Source organism: Salmo salar, chromosome ssa12, assembly GCF_905237065.1.
Source record: "Salmo salar chromosome ssa12, Ssal_v3.1, whole genome shotgun sequence".
Taxonomy (NCBI): Eukaryota; Metazoa; Chordata; class Actinopteri; order Salmoniformes; family Salmonidae; genus Salmo; species Salmo salar.
The window spans coordinates 2,419,581-2,446,085 of NC_059453.1; the positions used below are offsets into that span (position 1 = coordinate 2,419,581).

The following is a 26,505-nucleotide window of genomic DNA, read 5'->3' on the forward strand; positions in this document are numbered from 1 at the left end:
ACACACACACACACACACACACACACAGACACACACCATAATACACACACACATACACCCCTCAACCAGGTACACACACACGCACGCACACACACACACACACACACACAGACAGACAGACAGACAGACAGACAGACAGACAGACAGACAGACAGACAGACAGACAGACAGACAGACAGACAGACAGACAGACACACACACACACACACACACAGACACACACCATAATACACACACATACACCCCTCAACCAGGTACACACACACACACACAGAGACAGACACACACACGGACACACACACAAACACAAACACACACACGCACACACACACACACACACAGACAGACAGACACACACACACACACACACACACACACACACACACACACACACACACACACACACACACACAGACACACACACACACACACACAGACACGCACGCACGCACACACACACACACACACACACAGACACAGACACAGACACAGACACACGCACGCACGCACGCACGCACACACACACACAAACACACACACACACACACACACACACACACACACACACACACACACACACACACACACACACACACACACACAGAGACAGATGGGTTAGAAGATACAGTACTACACAGCTGTGGGTTGGAACTGGTTCAGGGAACAGAACAAAAACAGGAAAATAAGGAACAGAATCAGAACCGGGAACAAAAGTGATCTATACTGTTCTGGAACAGAACCGTTATTTAATAGCATGGGAACTGGTTAATAAAGTTATTTTACATTCTACGCCAAGTTCTCCCTCTGTCCCTCAGAAACGTCTTCCAGTCTTTGACTGCCTGCTGAACATCTTTACCAGTAGAGGCTACCTGCCCCTCCCCTCTCCGCAGCATCATAGCTGTAGCCTCTCCCCTCTCCGCAGCATCATAGCTGTAACCCCTCCCCTCTCCACAGCATCATAGCTGTAGCCCCTCCCCTCTCCGCAGCATCGTAGCTGGAGCCCCTCCCCTCTCCGCAGCATCATAGCTGTAGCCCCTCCCCTCTCTGAAGCATCATAGCTGTAGCCCCTCCCCTCTCCGCAGCATCATAGCTGTAGCCCCTCCCCTCTCCGAAGCATCATAGCTGATGAGCGTACTTCAGGAGATATGGGGAGAGATTTAATTAGAGAAGAATGGGTTTTTCTGTTTCAACGATAGTTAGGATACTACAGTCAGGGACACTACAATCAGCGATACTACAGGGATACTACAGTCAGGGATAGTACAGGGATACTACAGTCAGGGATACTACAGGGATACAACAGGGATACTACAGTCAGGGATACTACAGTCAGGGATACTACAGGGATACTACAGTCAGGGATACTACAGGGATACTACAGTCAGAGATACCACAGTCAGGGATACTACAGTCAGGGATACTACAGGGATACTACAGTCAGGGATACAACAGGGATACTACAGTCAGGGATACTACAGGGATTCTACAGTCAGGGATACTACAGTCAGGATACTACAGGGATACTACAGGGATACTACAGTCAGGGATACTACAGGGATACTACAGTCAGGGATACTACAGTCAGGATACTACAGTCAGGGATACTACAGGGATACTACAGTCAGGGATACTACAGCAGGATACTACAGTCAGGATACTACAGTCAGGATACTACAGTCAGGGATACTACAGGGATACTACAGTCAGGATACTACAGGGATACTACAATCAGGGATACTACAGTCAGGGATACTACAGTCAGGGATACTACAGTCAGGGATACCACAGGGATACTACAGGGATACTACAGTCAGGGATACTATAGTCAGGATACTACAGTCAGGGATACTACAGGGATACTATAGTCAGGATACTACAGTCAGGGATACTACAGGGATACTACAGGGATACTAAAGTCAGGGATACTACAGTCAGAGATACTACATTCAGGATACTACAGGGATACTACAGTCAGGGACACTACAGTCAGGGATACTACAGGGATACTACAGTCAGGGATACTACAGGGATACTACAGTCAGGGATACTACAGTCAGGGATACTACAGTCAGGGATACTACAGGGATACTACAATCAGGGATACTACAGTCAGGGATACTACAGTCAGGGATACTACAGTCAGGGATACCACAGGGATACTACAGGGATTCTACAGTCAGGGATACTATAGTCAGGATACTACAGTCAGGGATACTACAGGGATACTACAGTCAGGATACTACAGTCAGGGATACTACAGGGATACTACAGGGATACTAAAGTCAGGGATACTACAGTCAGAGATACTACATTCAGGATACTACAGGGATACTACAGTCAGGGACACTACAGTCAGGGATACTACAGGGATACTACAGTCAGGGATACTAAAGTCAGGGATACTACAGTCAGGATACTACAGTCAGGGATACTACAGTCAGGATACTACAGTCACGGATAGTACAGTCAGGGATACTACAGTCAGGGATACTACAGTCAGGGATACTACAGTCAGGATACTACAGTCAGGGATACTACAGTCAGGGATACTACAGTCAGGATACTACAGTCAGGGATACTACAGTCAGGATACTACAGTCAGGAATACTACAGTCAGGGATACTACAGTCAGGGATACTACAATCAGGGATACTACAGTCAGGGATACGACAGTCAGGGATACTACAGTCAGGGATACTACAGGGATACTACAGTCAGGATACTACAGGGATACTACAGTCAGGATACTACAGTCAGGGATACTACAGGGATACTACAGTCAGGATACTACAGTCATGGATACTACAGTCAGGATACTACAGGGATACTACTGTCAGGGATACTACGGTCAGAGATACTACAGGGATACCACAGTCAGGATACTACAGGGATACTACAGGGATACTACAGTCAGGGATACTACAGCAGGATACTACAGTTTGGGATACAACAGTCAGGGATACTACAGTGGATACTACAGTCAGGGATACTACAGTCAGAGATACTACAGTCAGGGATACTACAGTCAGGGATACTACAGTCAGGGATACTACAGTCAGGATACTACAGTCAGGGATACTACAGTCAGTGATACTACAGTCAGAGATACTACACGGGATACTACGAGGGATACTACAGTCAGGATACTACAGGGATACTACAGTCAGGGATACTACAGTCAGGATACTACAGGGATACTACAGCGGGATACAACAGTCAGGGATACTACAGTCAGGGATACTACAGTCAGGGATTATTACAGTCAGGGATACTACAGTCAGGGATACTACAGTCAGGATACTACAGTCAGGATACTACAGGGATACTACAGGGATACTACAGTCAGGGATACTACAGTCAGGATACTACAGGGATACTACAGTCAGGATACTACAGGGATACTACAGTCAGGATACTACAGTCAGGGATACTACAGTCAGATACTACAGTCAGGGATACTACAGTCAGGATACTACAGTCAGGGATACTACAGTCAGGGATACTACAGTCAGGGATACTACAGTCAGGGATACTACAGGGATACTACAGTCAGGGATACTACAGTCAGGATACTACAGGGATACTACAGTCAGGATACTACAGTCAGGGATACTACAGGGATACTACAGTCGGGATACTACAGTCAGGATACTACAGTCAGGGATACTACAGGGATACTACAGTCAGGGATACTACAGTCAGGATACTACAGGGATACTACAGTCAGGGATACTACAGTCAGGGATACTACAGTCAGGATACTACAGTCAGGGATACTACAGTCAGGGATACTACAGTCAGGGATACTACAGGATACTACAGTCAGGATACTACAGCAGGGATACTACAGTCAGGATACTACAGTCAGGGATACTACAGGGATACTACAGTCAGGATACTACAGGGATACTACAGTCAGGGATACTACAGTCAGGGATACTACAGTCAGGATACTACAGTCGGATACTACAGTCAGGGATACTACAGTCAGGATACTACAGTCAGGGATACTACAGGGATACTACAGTCAGGATACTACAGTCAGGATACTACAGTCAGGGATACTACAGGGATACCACAGTCAGGGATACTACAGGATACTACAGGGATACTACAGGGATACTACAGTCAGGGATACTACAGGGATACTACAGTCAGGGATACTACAGTCAGGATACTACAGTCAGGATACTACAGGGATACTACAGTCAGGGATACTACAGGGATACCACAGTCAGGCTACTACAGGGATACTACAGGGATACTACAGTCAGGGATACTACAGGGATACTACAGTAAGGGATTCTACAGGGATACAACAGTCAGGGATACTACAGTCAGGGATACTACAGTCAGGATACTACAGTCAGGATACTACAGTCAGGATACTACAGTCAGGATACTACAGTCAGGGATACAACAGGGATACTACAGTCAGGATACTACAGTCAGGGATACTACAGGGATACTACAGTCAGGGATACTACAGGGATACTACAGTCAGGGATACTACAGGGATACTACAGTCAGGGATCTACAGGGATACTACAGTCAGGGATACTACAGTCAGGGATACTACAGTCAGGGATACCACAGGGATAGTACAGTCAGGGATACTACAGTCAGGGATACTACAGTCAGGGATACTACTGTCAAGACACTACAGTCAGGATACTACAGGGATACTACAGTCAGGATACTACAGGGATACTACAGGGATAATACAGGGATACTACAGTCAGGGATACTACAGGGATACTACAGTCAGGGATACTACAGTCACGGATACTACAGGGATACTGCAGACAGGGATACTACAGTCAGGGATACTACAGGGATACTACAGTCAGGGATACTACAGTCAGGGATACTACAGTCAGGATACTACAGTCAGGATACTACAGTCAGGGATACTACAGTCAGGGATACTACAGTCAGGGATACTACAGGGATACTACAGTCAGGGATACTACAGTCAGGGATACTACAGGGATACTACAGTCAGGATACTACAGGGATACTACAGTCAGGATACTACAGTCAGGGATACTACAGGGATACTACAGTCAGGGATACTACAGTCAGGGATACTACAGGGATACACAGTCAGGATACTACAGGGATACTACAGTCAGGGATACTACAGTCAGGGATACTACAGTCAGGGATACTACAGTCAGGGATACTACAGGGATACTACAGTCAGGGATACTACAGTCAGGATACTACAGTCAGGGATACTACAGGGATACTACAGTCAGGATACTACAGGGATACTACAGTCAGGATACTACAGTCAGGGATACTACAGCGGATACTACAGTCAGGGATACTACAGTCAGGGATACTACAGTCAGGATACTACAGGGATACTACAGTCAGGGATACTACAGTCAGGATACTACAGGGATACTACAGTCAGGATACTACAGTCAGGGATACTACAGGGATACTACAGGATACTACAGGGATACTACAGTCAGGGATACTACAGTCAGGATACTACAGGGGATACTACAGTCAGGGATACTACAGTCAGGGATACTACAGTCAGGGATACTACAGTCAGAGATACTACAGGGATACTACAGGATACTACAGTCAGGATACTACAGTCAGGGATACTACAGTCAGGGATACTACAGTCAGGATACTACAGTCAGGGATACTACAGTCAGGGATACTACAGGGATACTACAGTCAGGGATACTACAGTCAGGGATACTACAGTCAGGATACTACAGTCAGGATACTACAGTCAGGATACTACAGGGATACTACAGTCAGGGATACTACAGGGATACTACAGTCAGGGATACTACAGTCAGGATACTACAGGATACTACAGGGATACTACAGTCAGGGATACTACAGTCAGGGATACTACAGTCAGGATACTACAGGGATACTACAGTCAGGGATACTACAGTCAGGGATACTACAGTCAGGGATACTACAGGGATACTACAGTCAGGGATACTACAGTCAGGATACTACAGTCAGGATACTACAGTCAGGATACTACAGGGATACTACAGTCAGGGATACTACAGTCAGGGATACTACAGTCAGGGATACTACAGTCAGGATACTACAGTCAGGATACTACAGGGATACTACAGTCAGGATACTACAGTCAGGATACTACGGGGATACTACAGTCAGGGATACTACAGTCAGGGATACTACAGTCAGGATACTACAGTCAGGGATACTACAGTCAGGGATACTACAGTCAGGGATACTACAGGGATACTACAGTCAGGATACTACAGGGATACCACAGGGATACTACAGTCAGGGATACTACAGTCAGGATACTACAGGGATACTACAGTCAGGACCGGTACTACAGGGATACTACAGTCAGGGATACTACAGTCGGCGTCAGGATACTACAGTCAGGATACTACAGTCAGGGATACTACAGTCAGGATACTACAGTCAGGGATACTACAGTCAGGGATACTACAGTCAGGATACTACAGTCAGGGATACTACAGTCAGGGATACTACAGTCAGGATACTACAGGGATACTACAGTCAGGATACTACAGTCAGGGATACAACAGTCAGGATACTACAGTCAGGGATACTACAGGGATACTACAGTCAGGGATACTACAGTCAGGATACTACAGTCAGGGATACTACAGTCAGGGATACTACAGTCAGGGATACTACAGGCAGGATACTACAGTCAGGATACTACAGTCAGGATACTACAGTCAGGATACTACAGTCAGGATACTACAGTCAGGATACTACAGTCAGGATACAGGGTACTACAGTCAGGATACTACAGGGATACTACAGGGATACTACAGTCAGGATACTACAGTCAGGATACTACAGGGATACTACAGTCAGGGATACTACAGTCAGGATACTACAGTCAGGATACTACAGTCAGGGATACTACAGTCAGGGATACTACAGTCAGGATACTACAGGGATACTACAGTCAGGGATACTACAGTCAGGGATACTACAGTCAGGATACTACAGTCAGGATACTACAGTCAGGGATACTACAGGGATACTACAGTCAGGGATACTACAGGGATACTACAGTCAGGGATACTACAGTCAGGGATACTACAGGGATACTACAGGGATACTACAGTCAGGGATACTACAGCAGGATACTACAGTCAGGATACTACAGTCAGGGATACTACAGTCAGGATACTACAGGGATACTACAGTCAGGATACTACAGGGATACTACAGTCAGGATACTACAGTCAGGGATACTACAGTCAGGATACTACAGTCAGGGATACTACAGTCAGGGATACTACAGTCAGGATACTACAGGGATACTACAGTCAGGGATACTACAGGGATACTACAGTCAGGGATACTACAGTCAGGGATACTACAGGGATACTACAGTCAGGATACTACAGGGATACTACAGGGATACTACAGGGATACTACAGTCAGGGATACTACAGGGATACTACAGTCAGGGATACTACAGTCAGGGATACTACAGGGATACTACAGTCAGGATACTACAGTCAGGGATACTACAGGGATACTACAGTCAGGATACCACAGGATACTACAGTCAGGATACTACAGTCAGGATACACAGGGATACTACAGTCAGGGATACTACAGGGATACTACAGTCAGGGATACTACAGTCAGGATACTACAGGGATACTACAGTCAGGATACTACAGTCAGGGATACTACAGTCACTATACTACAGTCAGGGATACTACAGTCAGGGATACTACAGTCAGGATACTACATTCAGGGATACTACAGTCAGGGATACTACAGGGATACTACAGTCAGGATACTACAGTCAGGATACTACAGTCAGGGATACTACAGGGATACTACAGTCAGGATACTACAGGGATACTACAGGGATACTACAGGGATACTACAGTCAGGGATACTACAGTCAGGGATACTACAGTCAGGGATACTACAGTCAGGGATACTACAGTCAGGATACTACAGGGATACTACAGTCAGGGATACTACAGTCAGGGATACTACAGGGATACTACAGTCAGGGATACTACAGTCAGGATACTACAGTCAGGATACTACAGTCAGGGATACTACAGTCAGGGATACTACAGTCAGGGATACTACAGGGATACTACAGTCAGGGATACTACAGGGATACTACAGGGATACTACAGTCAGGGATACTACAGTCAGGATACTACAGGGATACTACAGTCAGGGATACTACAGGGATACTACAGTCAGGGATACTACAGTCAGGGATACTACAGTCAGGATACTACAGTCAGGGATACTACAGTCAGGGATACTACAGTCAGGGATACTACAGTCAGGGATACTACAGTCAGGATACTACAGTCAGGATACTACAGTCAGGGATACTACAGGGATACTACAGCGGGATACTACAGTCAGGGATACTACAGGGATACTACAGTCAGGGATACTACAGTCAGGATACTACAGTCAGGGATACTACAGTCAGGATACTACAGGGATACTACAGTCAGGGATACTACAGTCAGGGATACTACAGTCAGGGATACTACAGTCAGGATACTACAGTCAGGATACTACAGCGGGATACTACAGTCAGGATACTACAGTCAGGATACTACAGGGATACTACAGTCAGGGATACTACAGTCAGGGATACTACAGGGATACTACAGTCAGGATACTCACAGGGATACTACAGTCAGGGATACTACAGTCAGGATACTACAGGGATACTACAGTCAGGGATACTACAGTCAGGATACTACAGTCAGGATACTACAGGGATACTACAGTCAGGGATACTACAGTCAGGGATACTACAGTCAGGATACTACAGTCAGGATACTACAGTCAGGGATACTACAGGGATACTACAGTCAGGATACTACAGGGATACTACAGTCAGGGATACTACAGTCAGGATACTACAGTCAGGATACTACAGGGATACTACAGTCAGGATACTACAGTCAGGATACTACAGTCAGGATACTACAGGGATACTACAGTCAGGGATACTACAGTCAGGGATACTACAGTCAGGATACTACAGTCAGGGATACTACAGTCAGGATACTACAGTCAGGGATACTACAGTCAGGATACTACAGTCAGGGATACTACAGTCAGGATACTACAGGGATACTACAGTCAGGATACTACAGTCAGGATACTACAGGGCAGGGATACTACAGTCAGGATACTACAGGGATACTACAGTCAGGGATACTACAGTCAGGATACTACAGTCAGGATACTACAGTCAGGGATACTACAGGGATACTACAGGGATACTACAGTCAGGATACTACAGTCAGGGATACTACAGTCAGGATACTACAGTCAGGGATACTACAGTCAGGATACTACAGTCAGGGATACTACAGGGATACTACAGTCAGGGATACTACAGGGATACTACAGTCAGGATACTACAGTCAGGATACTACAGGGATACTACAGTCAGGGATACTACAGTCAGGGATACTACAGTCAGGGATACTACAGGGATACTACAGTCAGGATACTACAGTCAGGGATACTACAGTCAGGATACTACAGGGATACTACAGTCAGGATACTACAGTCAGGGATACTACAGTCAGGGATACTACAGTCAGGATACTACAGGGATACTACAGTCAGGGATACTACAGTCAGGGATACTACAGTCAGGGATACTACAGGGATACTACAGTCAGGATACTACAGGGATACTACAGTCAGGGATACTACAGTCAGGATACTACAGTCAGGGATACTACAGTCAGGATACTACAGTCAGGGATACTACAGTCAGGATACTACAGTCAGGGATACTACAGGGATACTACAGTCAGGGATACTACAGTCAGGGATACTACAGGATACTACAGTCAGGATACTACAGTCAGGGATACTACAGTCAGGATACTACAGGGATACTACAGTCAGGATACTACAGTCAGGATACTACAGGGATACTACAGTCAGGGATACTACAGTCAGGGATACTACAGTCAGGGATACTACAGTCAGGATACTACAGGATACTACAGTCAGGGATACTACAGTCAGGGATACCACAGTCAGGATACTACAGTCAGGGATACTACAGTCAGGGATACTACAGTCAGGGATACTACAGGGATACTACAGTCAGGGATACTACAGCGGATACTACAGTCAGGGATACTACAGTCAGGATACTACAGTCAGGGATACTACAGGGATACTACAGTCAGGGATACTACAGGGATACTACAGTCGGATACTACAGTCAGGATACTACAGGGATACTCGCAGGGATACTACAGTCAGGGATACTACAGGGATACTACAGTCAGGATACTACAGGGATACTACAGTCAGGGATACTACAGTCAGGGATACTACAGTCAGGGATACTACAGGGATACTACAGTCAGGGATACTACAGTCAGGGATACTACAGGGATACTACAGTCAGGATACTACAGTCAGGATACTACAGTCAGGGATACTACAGTCAGGGATACTACAGTCAGGGATACTACAGTCAGGATACTACAGTCAGGGATACTACAGGGATACTACAGGATACTACAGTCAGGATACTACAGGGATACTACAGGGATACTACAGTCAGGGATACTTCAGTCAGAGATACTACAGGGATACTACAGTCAGGGATACTACAGGGATACTACAGTCAGGGATACTACAGTCAGGGATACTACAGTCAGGATACTACAGTCAGGGAAACTACAGTCAGGGATACTACAGTCAGGGATACTACAGGGATACTACAGTCAGGATACTACAGGGATACTACAGGGATACTACAGTCAGGGATACTTCAGTCAGAGATACTACAGGGATACTACAGTCAGGATACTACAGGGATACTACAGTCAGGATACTACAGTCAGGGATACTACAGTCACGATACTACAGTCAGGGATACTACAGTCACGATACTACAGTCAGGGATACTACAGTCAGGATACTACAGTCAGGGATACTACAGTCAGGATACTACAGTCAGGGATACTACAGTCAGGGATACTACAGTCAGAGATACTACAGTCAGGATACTACAGGGATACTACAGTAAGGGACACTACAGTAATGGATACTACAGGGATACTTCAGTCAGGATACTACAGGGATACTACAGGGATACTACAGGGATACTACAGTCAGGGATACCACAGTCAGGGATACTACAGTCAGGGATACTACAGTCAGGGATACTACAGGGATACTACAGTCACGATACTACAGTCAGGGATACTACAGTCAGGGATACTACAGTCAGGATACTACATTCAGGGATACTACAGTCAGGGATACTACAGGGATACTACAGTCAGGGATACTACAGGATACTACAGGGATACTACAGTCAGGATACTACAGTCAGGGATACTACAGTCAGGATACTACAGTCAGGGATACTACAGGGATACTACAGTCAGGGATACTACAGTCAGGATACTACAGTCAGGGATACTACAGGGATACTACAGTCAGGGATACTACAGTCAGGGATACTACAGTCAGGGATACTACAGTCAGGATACTACAGTCAGGATACTACAGGGATACTACAGTCAGGGATACTACAGTCAGGGCTACAGTCAGGATACTACAGTCAGGATACTACAGTCAGGGATACTACAGTCAGGGATACTACAGGGATACTACAGTCAGGATACTACAGGGATACTACAGTCAGGGATACTACAGTCAGGGATACTACAGTCAGGGATACTACAGTCAGGGATACTACAGTCAGGATACTACAGTCAGGATACTACAGTCAGGGATACTACAGTCAGGGATACTACAGTCAGGGATACTACAGTCAGGATACTACAGGGATACTACAGTCAGGATACTACAGGGATACTACAGTCAGGATACTACAGTCAGGGATACTACAGGGATACTACAGTCAGGGATACTACAGTAAGGGATACTACAGGGATACTACAGTCAGGGATACTACAGTCAGGGATACTACAAGGATACTACAGTCAGGGATACTACAGTCAGGGATACTACAGTCAGGATACTACAGTCAGGGATAGTACAGTGAGGGATTCTACAGTCAGGGATACTACAGTCAGTGATACTACAGTCAGGGATACTACAGGGATACTACAGTCAGGATACTACAGGGATACTACAGTCAGGGATACTACAGTCAGGATACTACAGTCAGGATACTACAGGGATACTACAGTCAGGATACTACAGTCAGGGATACTACAGTCAGGGATACTACAGTCAGGGATACTACAGGGATACTACAGTCAGGGATACTACAGTCAGGATACTACAGTCAGGGATACTACAGTCAGGATACTACAGGGATACTACAGGGATACTACAGTCAGGATACTACAGGGATACTACAGTCAGGATACTACAGGGATACTACAGTCAGGGATACTACAGTCAGGGATACTACAGGGATACTACAGTCAGGATACTACAGTCAGGGATACTACAGGGATACTACAGTCAGGGATACTACAGTCAGGGATACTACAGTCAGGGATAATACAGTCAGGGATACTACAGTCAGGGATACTACAGGGATACTACAGTCAGGGATACTACAGTCAGGATACTACAGGGATACTACAGGGATACTACAGTCAGGGATACTACAGTCAGGATACTACAGTCAGGGAAAGTACAGTCAGGGATACTACAGTCAGGGATACTACAGGGATACTACAGTCAGGATACTACAGGGATACTACAGGGATACTACAGTCAGGGATACTTCAGTCAGAGATACTACAGGGATACTACAGTCAGGATACTACAGGGATACTACAGTCAGGATACTACAGTCAGGGATACTACAGTCACGATACTACAGTCAGGATACTACAGGGATACTACAGTCAGGGATACTACAGTCAGGATACTACAGTCAGGGATACTACAGTCAGGATACTACAGTCAGGGATACTACAGTCAGGGATACTACAGTCAGAGATACTACAGTCAGGATACTACAGGGATACTACAGTAAGGGACACTACAGTCGGGATACTACAGGGATACTACAGTCAGGATACTACAGGGATACTACAGTCAGGATACTACAGTCAGGATACTACAGTCAGGGATACTACAGTCAGGGATACTACAGTCAGGGATACTACAGTCAGGGATACTACAGGGATACTACAGTCAGGGATACTACAGTCAGGATACTACAGGGATACTACAGTCAGGGATACTACAGGGATACTACAGGATACTACAGGGATACTACAGTCAGGGATACTACGGTCAGGGATACTACAGTCAGGATACTACAGGATACCGTCAGGGATACTACAGTCAGGATACTACAGGGATACTACAGGGATACTACAGTCAGGGATACTACAGTCAGGATACTACAGTCAGGATACTACAGTCAGGATACTACAGTCAGGGATACTACAGGGATACTACAGTCAGGATACTACAGGGATACTACAGTCAGGGATACTACAGTCAGGATACTACAGTCAGGATACTACAGGGATACTACAGTCAGGATACTACAGGGATACTACAGTCAGGATACTACAGGGATACTACAGTCAGGGATACTACAGTCAGGGATACTACAGGGATACTACAGTCAGGGATACTACAGTCAGGATACTACAGTCAGGGATACTACAGTCAGGATACTACAGGGATACTACAGTCAGGGATACTACAGTCAGGATACTACAGTCAGGATACTACAGGATACACAGGATACTACAGTCAGGGATACTACAGGGATACTACAGTCAGGGATACTACAGTCAGGGATACTACAGGGATACTGCAGTCAGGGATACTACAGTCAGGGATACTACAGGGATACTACAGTCAGGGATACTACAGTCAGGATACTACAGTCAGGGATACTACAGTCAGGGATACTACAGTCAGGATACTACAGTCAGGGATACTACAGGGATACTACAGTCAGGGATACTACAGTCAGGGATACTACAGTCAGGATACTACAGTCAGGGATACCACAGGATACTACAGTCAGGATACTACAGGGATACTACAGTCAGGATACTACAGTCAGGGATACTACAGCCAGGATACTACAGTCAGGGATACTACAGTCAGGGATACTACAGTCAGGATACTACAGGGATACTACAGTCAGGGATACTACAGTCAGGGATACTACAGTCAGGATACTACAGTCAGGGATACTACAGGGATACTACAGTCAGGATACTACAGTCAGGATACTACAGTCAGGGATACTACAGGGATACTACAGTCAGGGATACTACAGGGGATACTACAGTCAGGATACTACAGTCAGGATACTACAGTCAGGATACTACAGTCAGGGATACTACAGTCAGGGATACTACAGTCAGGATACTACAGTCAGGATACTACAGGGATACTACAGGATACTACAGTCAGGGATACTACAGGGATACTACAGTCAGGATACTACAGCGGATACTACAGTCAGGATACTACAGTCAGGGATACTACAGGGATACTACAGTCAGGATACTACAGTCAGGATACTACAGGGATACTACAGTCAGGGATACTACAGTCAGGATACTACAGTCAGGATACTACAGTCAGGGATACTACAGGGATACTACAGTCAGGGATACTACAGTCAGGGATACTACAGTCAGGATACTACAGTCAGGATACTACAGTCAGGGATACTACAGTCAGGGATACTACAGTCAGGATACTACAGTCAGGGATACTACAGTCAGGGATACCACAGGGATACTACAGTCAGGGATACTACAGGGATACTACAGTCAGGGATACTACAGTCAGGGATACTACAGGGATACTACAGTCAGGGATACTACAGGGATACTACAGGGATACTACAGTCAGGGATACTACAGGGATACTACAGTCAGGATACTACAGTCAGGGATACTACAGTCAGGATACTACAGGGATACTACAGTCAGGATACTACAGTCAGGATACTACAGGGATACTACAGTCAGGATACTACAGTCAGGGATACTACAGTAGGGATACTACAGTCAGGGATACTACAGTCAGGGATACTACAGTCAGGGATACTACAGTCAGGATACTACAGTCAGGGATACTACAGGGATACTACAGTCAGGGATACTACAGGATACTACAGGGATACTACAGTCAGGATACTACAGTCAGGGATACTACAGTCAGGATACTACAGTCAGGGATACTACAGTCAGGGATACTACAGTCAGGGATACTACAGGGATACTACAGTCAGGATACTACAGTCAGGGATACTACAGGGATACTACAGTCAGGATACTACAGTCAGGATACTACAGTCAGGATACTACAGGGATACTACAGTCAGGATACTACAGGGATACTACAGTCAGGGATACTACAGTCAGGATACTACAGTCAGGGATACTACAGTCAGGATACTACAGTCAGGATACTACAGTCAGGGATACTACAGTCAGGATACTACAGTCAGGATACTACAGTCAGGATACTACAGTCAGGATACTACAGTCAGGGATACTACAGTCAGGATACTACAGTCAGGATACTACAGGGATACTACAGTCAGGGATACTACAGTCAGGATACTACAGGGATACTACAGTCAGGATACTACAGGGATACTACAGGGATACTACAGGGATACTACAGTCAGGGATACTACAGTCAGGATACTACAGTCAGGGATACTACAGTCAGGGATACTACAGTCAGGATACCACAGGGATACTACAGGGATACTACAGTCAGGATACTACAGGGATACTACAGTCAGGATACTACAGTCAGGATACTACAGTCGGATACTACAGTCAGGGATACTACAGTCAGGATACTACAGGGATACTACAGTCAGGGATACTACAGTCAGGATACTACAGTCAGGATACTACAGTCAGGGATACTACAGTCAGGGATACTACAGGGATACTACAGTCAGGGATACTACAGTCAGGGATACTACAGTCAGGATACTACAGTCAGGATACTACAGTCAGGGATACTACAGTCAGGATACTACAGGATACTACAGTCAGGGATACTACAGGATACTACAGTCAGGATACTACAGTCAGGGATACTACAGGGATACTACAGTCAGGATACTACAGGGATACTACAGTCAGGATACTACAGTCAGGATACTACAGGGATACTACAGTCAGGGATACTACAGGATACTGTCAGGGATACTACAGTCAGGGATACTACAGGGATACTACAGTCAGGGATACTACAGTCAGGATACTACAGTCAGGGATACTACAGTCAGGGATACTACAGGGATACTACAGTCAGGGATACTACAGTCAGGATACTACAGGGATACTACAGGGATACTACAGTCAGGATACTACAGGGATACTACAGTCAGGATACTACAGGGATACTACAGTCAGGGATACTACAGTCAGGGATACTACAGTCAGGATACTACAGGGATACTACAGTCAGGGATACTACAGGGATACTACAGTCAGGATACTACAGTCAGGATACTACAGGGATACTACAGTCAGGGATACTACAGTCAGGATACTACAGTCGGATACTACAGTCAGGGATACTACAGGGATACTACAGTCAGGGATACTACAGTCACGGATACTACAGGGATAATTCAGACAGGGATACTACAGTCAGGATACTACAGTCAGAGATACTACAGTCAGGGATACTACAGGGATACTACAGTCAGGATACTACAGTCAGGGATACTACAGTCAGGATACTACAGTCAGGATACTACAGTCAGGATTCTACAGTCAGGGATACTACAGGGATACTACAGTCAGGAGTACTACAGGGATACTACAGTCAGGGATACTACAGTCAGGATACTACAGTCAGGGATACTACAGTCAGGGATACTACAGTCAGGATACTACAGTCAGGGATACTACAGTCAGGATACTACAGGGATACTACAGTCAGGGATACTACAGTCAGGATACTACAGTCAGGGATACTACAGTCAGGATACTACAGGATACTACAGTCAGGGATACTACAGTCAGGGATACTACAGTCAGGATACTACAGGGATACTACAGTCAGGGATACTACAGTCAGGGATACTACAGGGATACTACAGTCAGGGATACTACAGTCAGGATACTACAGTCAGGATACTACAGTCAGGATACTACAGTCAGGATACTACAGTCAGGGATACTACAGTCAGGGATACTACAGTCAGGATACTACAGGGATACTACAGTCAGGGATACTACAGTCAGGATACTACAGGGATACTACAGTCAGGATACTACAGTCAGGGATACTACAGTCAGGATACTACAGTCAGGGATACTACAGTCAGGATACTACAGCGGGATACTACAGGGATACTACAGTCAGGGATACTACAGGGATACTACAGTGGATACTACAGTAGGATACTTCAGTCAGAGATACTACAGGGATACTACAGTCAGGATACTACAGGGATACTACAGTCAGGATACTACAGTCAGGGATACTACAGTCACGATACTACAGTCAGGGATACTACAGTCAGGATACTACAGTCAGGGATACTACAGTCAGGATACTACATTCAGGGATACTACAGTCAGGGATACTACAGGGATACTACAGTCAGGGATACTACAGTCAGGATACTACATTCAGGATACTACAGGGATACTACAGTCAGGGATACTACAGTCAGGGATACTACAGGGATACTACAGTCATGATACTACAGGGACATACAGGGATACTACAAGGATACTACAGTCAGGGATACTACAGTCAGGGATACTACAATCAGGGATAATACTGTCAGGGATACTACAGTCAGGGATACTACAGGGATACTACAGTCAGGGATACTACAGTCAGGGATACTACAGGGATACTACAGTCAGGGATACGACAGTCAGGGATACTACAGTCAGGATACTACAGTCAGGGAAAGTACAGTCAGGATACTACATGGATACTACAGGGATACTACAGTCAGGGATACTACAGTCAGGATACTACAGTCAGGGATACTACAGTCAGGATACTACAGTCAGGGATACTACAGTCAGGGATACTACAGTCAGGATACTACAGTCAGGATACTACAGGGATACTACAGTCAGGGATACTACAGTCAGGATACTACAGGGATACTACAGTCAGGATACTACAGGGATACTACAGTGGATACTACAGTCAGGGATACTACAGGGATACTACAGTCAGGGATACTACAGTCAGGATACTACAGTCAGGGATACTACAGGGATACTACAGTCAGGGATACTCACAGGGATACTACAGTCAGGGATACTACAGTCAGGGATACTACAGTCAGGATACTACAGTCAGGGATACTACAGTCAGGGATACTACAGGGATACTACAGTCAGGGATACTACAGTCAGGGATACTACAGTCAGGGATACCACAGGGATACTACAGTCAGGATACTACAGTCAGGGATACTACAGTCAGGGATACTACAGGGATACTACAGTCAGGGATACTCACAGGGATACTACAGTCAGGATACTACAGTCAGGGATACTACAGTCAGGGATACTACAGTCAGGGATACTACAGTCAGGGATACTACAGTCAGGGATACTACAGGGATACTACAGGATACTACAGTCAGGGATACTACAGTCAGGATACTACAGTCAGGGATACTACAGTCAGGATACTACAGTCAGGGATACTACAGTCAGGATACTACAGTCAGGGATACTACAGTCAGGATACTACAGTCAGGATACTACAGTCAGGATACTACAGTCAGGGATACTACAGTCAGGGATACTACAGGGATACTACAGTCAGGGATACTACAGTCAGGATACTACAGGATACTACAGTCAGGATACTACAGTCAGGGATACTACAGGGATACTACAGTCAGGGATACTACAGTCAGGGATACTACAGTCAGGGATACTACAGTCAGGGATACTACAGTCAGGATACTACAGTCAGGATACTACAGTCAGGGATACTACAGGGATACTACAGTCAGGGATACTACAGTCAGGGATACTACAGTCAGGATACTACAGTCAGGGATACTACAGTCAGGATACTACAGGACTACAGGGATACTACAGTCAGGATACTACAGGGATACTACAGTCAGGATACTACAGGGATACTACAGTCAGGGATACTACAGTCAGGGATACTACAGTCAGGATACTACAGTCAGGATACTACAGTCAGGATACTACAGTCAGGGATACTACAGGGATACTACAGTCAGGATACTACAGGATACTACAGGGATACTACAGGGATACTACAGTCAGGGATACTACAGTCAGGGATACTACAGTCAGGATACTACAGTCAGGGATACTACAGTCAGGGATACTACAGTCAGGGATACTACAGTCAGGATACTACAGTCAGGGATACTACAGTCAGGATACTACAGTCAGGGATACTACAGTCAGGATACTACAGTCAGGATACTACAGTCAGGATACTACAGTCAGGGATACTACAGGGATACTACAGGATACCTCAGGGATACTACAGTCAGGATACTACAGTCGGATACTACAGTCAGGGATACTACAGTCAGGATACTACAGGGATACTACAGTCAGGATACTACAGTCAGGGATACTACAGTCAGGATACTACAGTCAGGGATACTACAGGGATACTACAGTCAGGGATACTACAGTCAGGGATACTACAGTCAGGATACTACAGTCAGGATACTACAGGGATACTCACAGGATACTACAGTCAGGATACTACAGTCAGGGATACTACAGTCAGGGATACTACAGTCAGGATACTACAGTCAGGGATACTACAGGGATACTACAGTCAGGATACTACAGGGATACTACAGTCAGGGATACTACAGTCAGGATACTACAGTCAGGGATACTACAGTCAGGATACTACAGTCAGGGATACTACAGTCAGGATACTACAGTCAGGATACTCAGCAGGGATACTACAGTCAGGGATACTACAGTCAGGGATACTACAGTCAGGATACTACAGGGATACTACAGTCAGGATACTACAGTCAGGGATACTACAGTCAGGGATACTACAGTCAGGATACTACAGTCAGGATACTACAGTCAGGATACTACAGCGGGATACTACAGTCAGGGATACTACAGGGATACTACAGTCAGGATACTACAGGGATACTACAGGATACTACAGTCAGGGATACTACAGTCAGGATACTACAGTCAGGATACTACAGTCAGGGATACTACAGTCAGGGATACTACAGTCAGGATACTACAGTCAGGATACTACAGTCAGGGATACTACAGTCAGGGATACTACAGTCAGGGATACTACAGGGATACTACAGTCAGGGATACTACAGTCAGGGATACTACAGTCAGGATACTACAGTCAGGATACTACAGTCAGGATACTACAGTCAGGGATACTACAGTCAGGATACTACAGTCAGGATACTACAGGGATACTACAGTCAGGATACTACAGTCAGGATACTACAGGGATACTACAGTCAGGATACTACAGTCAGGGATACTACAGTCAGGATACTACAGGGATACTACAGGGATACTACAGTCAGGATACTACAGGATACTACAGTCAGGATACTACAGTCAGGGATACTACAGTCAGGATACTACAGTCAGGGATACTACAGGGATACTACAGTCAGGGATACTACAGGGATACTACAGTCAGGATACTACAGTCAGGATACTACAGTCAGGGATACTACAGTCAGGGATACTACAGGGATACTACAGTCAGGATACTACAGGGATACTACAGTCAGGGATACTACAGTCAGGGATACTACAGGATACTACAGTCAGGGATACTACAGTCAGGATACTACAGTCAGGGATACTACAGTCAGGGATACTACAGTCAGGATACTACAGTCAGGGATACTACAGTCAGGATACTACAGTCAGGGATACTACAGGGATACTACAGTCAGGATACTACAGTCAGGATACTACAGTCAGGGATACTACAGTCAGGGATACTACAGTCAGGATACTACAGTCAGGGATACTACAGTCAGGATACTACAGGGATACTACAGTCAGGGATACTACAGTCAGGGATACTACAGGATACTACAGTCAGGATACTACAGTGATACTACAGGGATACTACAGTCAGGATACTACAGGGATACTACAGGATACTACAGTCAGGGATACTACAGTCAGGGATACTACAGTCAGGGATACTACAGTCAGGGATACTACAGTCAGGATACTACAGGGATACTACAGTCAGGGATACTACAGTCAGGATACTACAGTCAGGATACTACAGGGATACTACAGGGATACTACAGTCAGGGATACTACAGTCAGGATACTACAGTCAGGATACTACAGGGATACTACAGTCAGGATACTACAGTCAGGGATACTACAGTCAGGGATACTACAGTCAGGGATACTACAGTCAGGATACTACAGGGATACTCGTCAGGATACTACAGTCAGGGATACTACAGTCAGGGATACTACAGTCAGGGATACTACAGTCAGGGATACTACAGTCAGGGATACTACAGTCAGGGATACTACAGTCAGGATACTACAGTCAGGATACTACAGGGATACCAGGGATACTACAGTCAGGGATACTACAGTCAGGGATACTACAGGGATACTACAGTCAGGGATACTACAGTCAGGATACTACAGGGATACTACAGTCAGGGATACTACAGTCAGGGATACTACAGTCAGGATACTACAGTCAGGGATACTACAGTCAGGGATACTACAGTCAGGATACTACAGGGATACTACAGTCAGGATACTACAGGGATACTACAGGGATACTACAGTCAGGGATACTACAGTCAGGATACTACAGTCAGGATACTACAGTCAGGGATACTACAGGGATACACAGGATACTACAGTCAGGGATACTACAGTCAGGATACTACAGTCAGGATACTACAGGGATACTACAGTCAGGGATACTACAGTCAGGGATACTACAGGGATACTACAGTCAGGGATACTACAGTCAGGGATACTACAGGGATACTACAGTCAGGGATACTACAGTCAGGGATACTACAGTCAGGGATACTACAGTCAGGATACTACAGTCAGGGATACTACAGTCAGGATACTACAGGGATACTACAGTCAGGGATACTACAGGGATACTACAGGGATACTACAGTCAGGGATACTACAGTCAGGGATACTACAGTCAGGGATACACAGTCAGGATACTACAGTCAGGATACTACAGTCAGGATACTACAGTCAGGGATACTACAGGGATACTACAGTCAGGATACTACAGTCAGGATACTACAGCAGGATACTACAGTCAGGATACTACGTCAGGGATACTACAGTCAGGGATACTACAGTCAGGGATACTACAGTCGGATACTACAGTCAGGGATACTACAGTCAGGGATACTACAGTCAGGATACTACAGTCAGGGATACTACAGTCAGGATACCACAGTCAGGGATACTACAGTCAGGGATACTACAGTCAGGGATACTACAGGGATACTACAGTCAGGGATACTACAGGGATACTACAGTCAGGGATACTACAGTCAGGGATACTACAGTCAGGATACTACAGTCAGGGATACTACAGTCAGGGATACTACAGGGATACTACAGTCAGGGATACTACAGTCAGGGATACTACAGTCAGGACACTACAGTCAGGGATACTACTGTCAGGATACCACAGTCAGGATACTACAGGGATACTACAGTCAGGATACTACAGGGATACTACAGGGATACTACAGGGATACTACAGTCAGGGATACTACAGTCAGGATACTACAGTCAGAGATACTACAGTCAGGGATACTACAGGGATACTACAGTCAGGGATACTACAGTCAGGGATACTACAGTCAGGATACTACAGTCAGGATACTACAGGGATACTACAGTCGGGATACTACAGTCAGGGATACTACAGGGATACTACAGTCAGGGATACTACAGTCAGGGATACTACAGGGATACTACAGTCAGGGATACTACAGTCAGGGATACTACAGTCAGGGATACAACAGTCAGGTATAATACAGGGATACTACAGTCAGGGATACTACATGGATACTAAAGGGATACTACAGTCAGGGATACTACAGTCAATTATACTACAGTCAGGGATACTATTGGGATACTACAGGGATACTACAGTCAGGGATACTACAGTCAGGATACTACAGTCAGGGATACTACAGGGATACTTCAGTCAGGGATACTACAGGGATACTACAGTAAGGGACACTACAGTAAGGGATACTTCAGGGATACTACAGTCAGGATACTACAGTCAGGATTCTACAGTCAGGGATACTACAGGGATACTACAGTCAGGGGTACTACAGGGATACTACAGTCAGGGATACTACAGTCAGGATACTACAGTCAGGGATACTACAGGGATACTACAGTCAGGGATACTACAGGGATACTACAGTCAGGGATAATACAGTCAGGGATACTACAGGGATACTTCAATCAGGGATACTACAGTCAGGGATACTAGTAAGGGATACTACAGTCAGGGATACTACAGGGATACTACAGTCAGCGATACTACAGTCAGGGATACTACAGTCAGGGATACTACAGTCAGGGATACTACAGGGATACTACAGTCAGGGATACTACAGTCAGGAATACTACAGTCAGGGATACTACAGGGATACTACAGTCAGGGATACTACAGGGATACTACAGTCAGGACACTACATTCAGGGATACTACATTCTGGGATACTACAGTCTCAATACTACAGTCAGGATACTACAGGGATACTACAGTCAGGGATACTACAGTCAGGGATACTACAGGGATACTACAGTCAGGGATACTACAGGGATACTACAGTCAGGGATACTACAGGGATACTACAGGGATACTTCAGTCAGGGATACTACAGTCAGGGATACTACAGTCAGGGATACAACAGTCAGGGATAATACAGGGATACTACAGTCAGGGATACTACATGGATACTACAGGGATACTACAGTCAGGGATACTACAGTCAATTATACTACAGTCAGGGATACTATTGGGATACTACAGGGATACTACAGTCAGGGATACTACAGTCAGGATACTACAGTTAGGGATACTACAGGGATACTACAGTCAGGATACTACAGTCAGGGATACTACAGTCAGGGATACTACAGTCAGAGATACTACAGTCAGGATACATCAGGGATACTACAGTCAGGGACACTACAGTCAGGGATACTACAGGGATACTACAGTCAGGGATACTACAGTCAGGGATACTACAATCAGGGATACTACAGTCAGGGATACTACAGTCAGGGATTCTACAGGGATAGTACAGTCAGGGATACTACAGTCAGGGATACTACAGTCAGGGATACTACAGTCAGGACACTACAGTCAGGGATACTACTGTCAGGATACCACAGTCAGGATACTACAGGGATACTACAGTCAGGATACTACAGGGATACTACAGGGATACTACAGTCAGGGATACTACAGTCAGGATACTACAGTCAGAAATACTACAGTCAGGGATACTACAGGGATACTACAGTCAGGGATACTACAGTCAGGGATACTACAGTCAGGATACTACAGTCAGGATACTACAGGGATACTACAGTCAGGGATACTACAGTCAGGGATACTACAGGGATACTATAGTCAGGGATACTACAGTCAGGGATACTACAGGGATACTACAGTCAGGGATACTACAGTCAGGGATACTACAGTCAGGGATACAACAGTCAGGGATAATACAGGGATACTACAGTCAGGGATACTACATGGATACTACAGGGATACTACAGTCAGGGATACTACATGGATACTACAGGGATACTACAGTCAGGGATACTACAGTCAATTATACTACAGTCAGGGATACAATTGGGATACTACAGGGATACTACAGTCAGGGATACTACAGTCAGGTTACCACAGTCAGGGATACTACAGGGATACTACAGTCAGGATACTACAGTCAGGGATACTACAGTCAGGTATACTACAGTCAGAGATACTACAGTCAGGATACATCAGGGATACTACAGTCAGGGACACTACAGTCAGGGATACTACAGGGATACTACAGTCAGGGATATGACAGTCAGGGATACTACAGTCAGGATACTACTTTCAGGGATAGTACAGTCAGGGATACTACAGTCAGGGATACTACAGGGATACTACAGTCAGGATACTACAGGGATACTACAGGGATACTACAGGGATACTACAGTCAGGGATACTACAGTCAGGGATACTACAATCAGGGATACTACAGTCAGAGATACTACAGTCAGGGATTCTACAGGGATAGTACAGTCAGGGATACTACAGTCAGGGATACTACAGTCAGGGATACTACAGTCAGGACACTACAGTCAGGGATACTACTGTCAGGATACCACAGTCAGGATACTACAGGGATACTACAGTCAGGATACTACAGGGATACTACAGGGATACTACAGGGATACTACAGTCAGGGATACTACAGTCAGGATACTACAGTCAGAGATACTACAGTCAGGGATACTACAGTCAGGGATACAACAGTCAGGTATAATACAGGGATACTACAGTCAGGGATACTACATGGATACTAAAGGGATACTACAGTCAGGGATACTACAGTCAATTATACTACAGTCAGGGATACTATTGGGATACTACAGGGATACTACAGTCAGGGATACTACAGGGATACTTCAGTCAGGGATACTACAGGGATACTACAGTAAGGGACACTACAGTAATTGATACTTCAGGGATACTACAGTCAGGGATATGACAGTCAGTGATACTACAGTCAGGGATACTACAGTCAGGGATACTACAGGGATACTTCAGTCAGGATACTACAGGGATACTACAGGGATACTACAGGGATACTACAGTCAGGGATACCACAGTCAGGGATACTACAATCAGGGATACTACAGTCAGGGATACTACAGTCAGGGATACTACAGGGATAGTACAGTCAGGGATACTACAGTCAGGGATACTACAGTCAGGGATACTACAGTCAGGGATACTACTGTCAAGGACACTACAGTCAGGATACCACAGTCAGGATACTACAGGGATACTACAGTCAGGATACTACAGGGATACTACAGGGATACTACAGGGATACTACAGTCAGGGATACTACAGGGATACTACAGTCAGGGATACTACAGTCACGGATACTACAGGGATACTTCAGACAGGGATACTACAGTCAGGATACTACAGTCAGAGATACTACAGTCAGGGATACTACAGGGATACTACAGTCAGGGATACTACAGTCAGGGATACTACAGTCAGGATACTACAGTCAGGATACTACAGTCAGGATTCTACAGTCAGGGATACTACAGGGATACTACAGTCAGGGATACTACAGTCAGGGATACTACAGGGATACTTCAATCAGGGATACTACAGTCAGGGATACTAGTAAGGGATACTACAGTCAGGGATACTACAGGGATACTACAGTCAGGGATACTAC

At 45.3% G+C, this 26,505-nt stretch overlaps 1 protein-coding gene across 1 annotated transcript in view; it reads right to left on the minus strand.

Moving 5' to 3' along the window:
- The window catches only part of LOC106592580 (unconventional myosin-XV), a 261,893-nt gene that overhangs the window by 150,583 nt on the left and 84,805 nt on the right, over positions 1-26,505 (minus strand). The window lies entirely within an intron of this gene.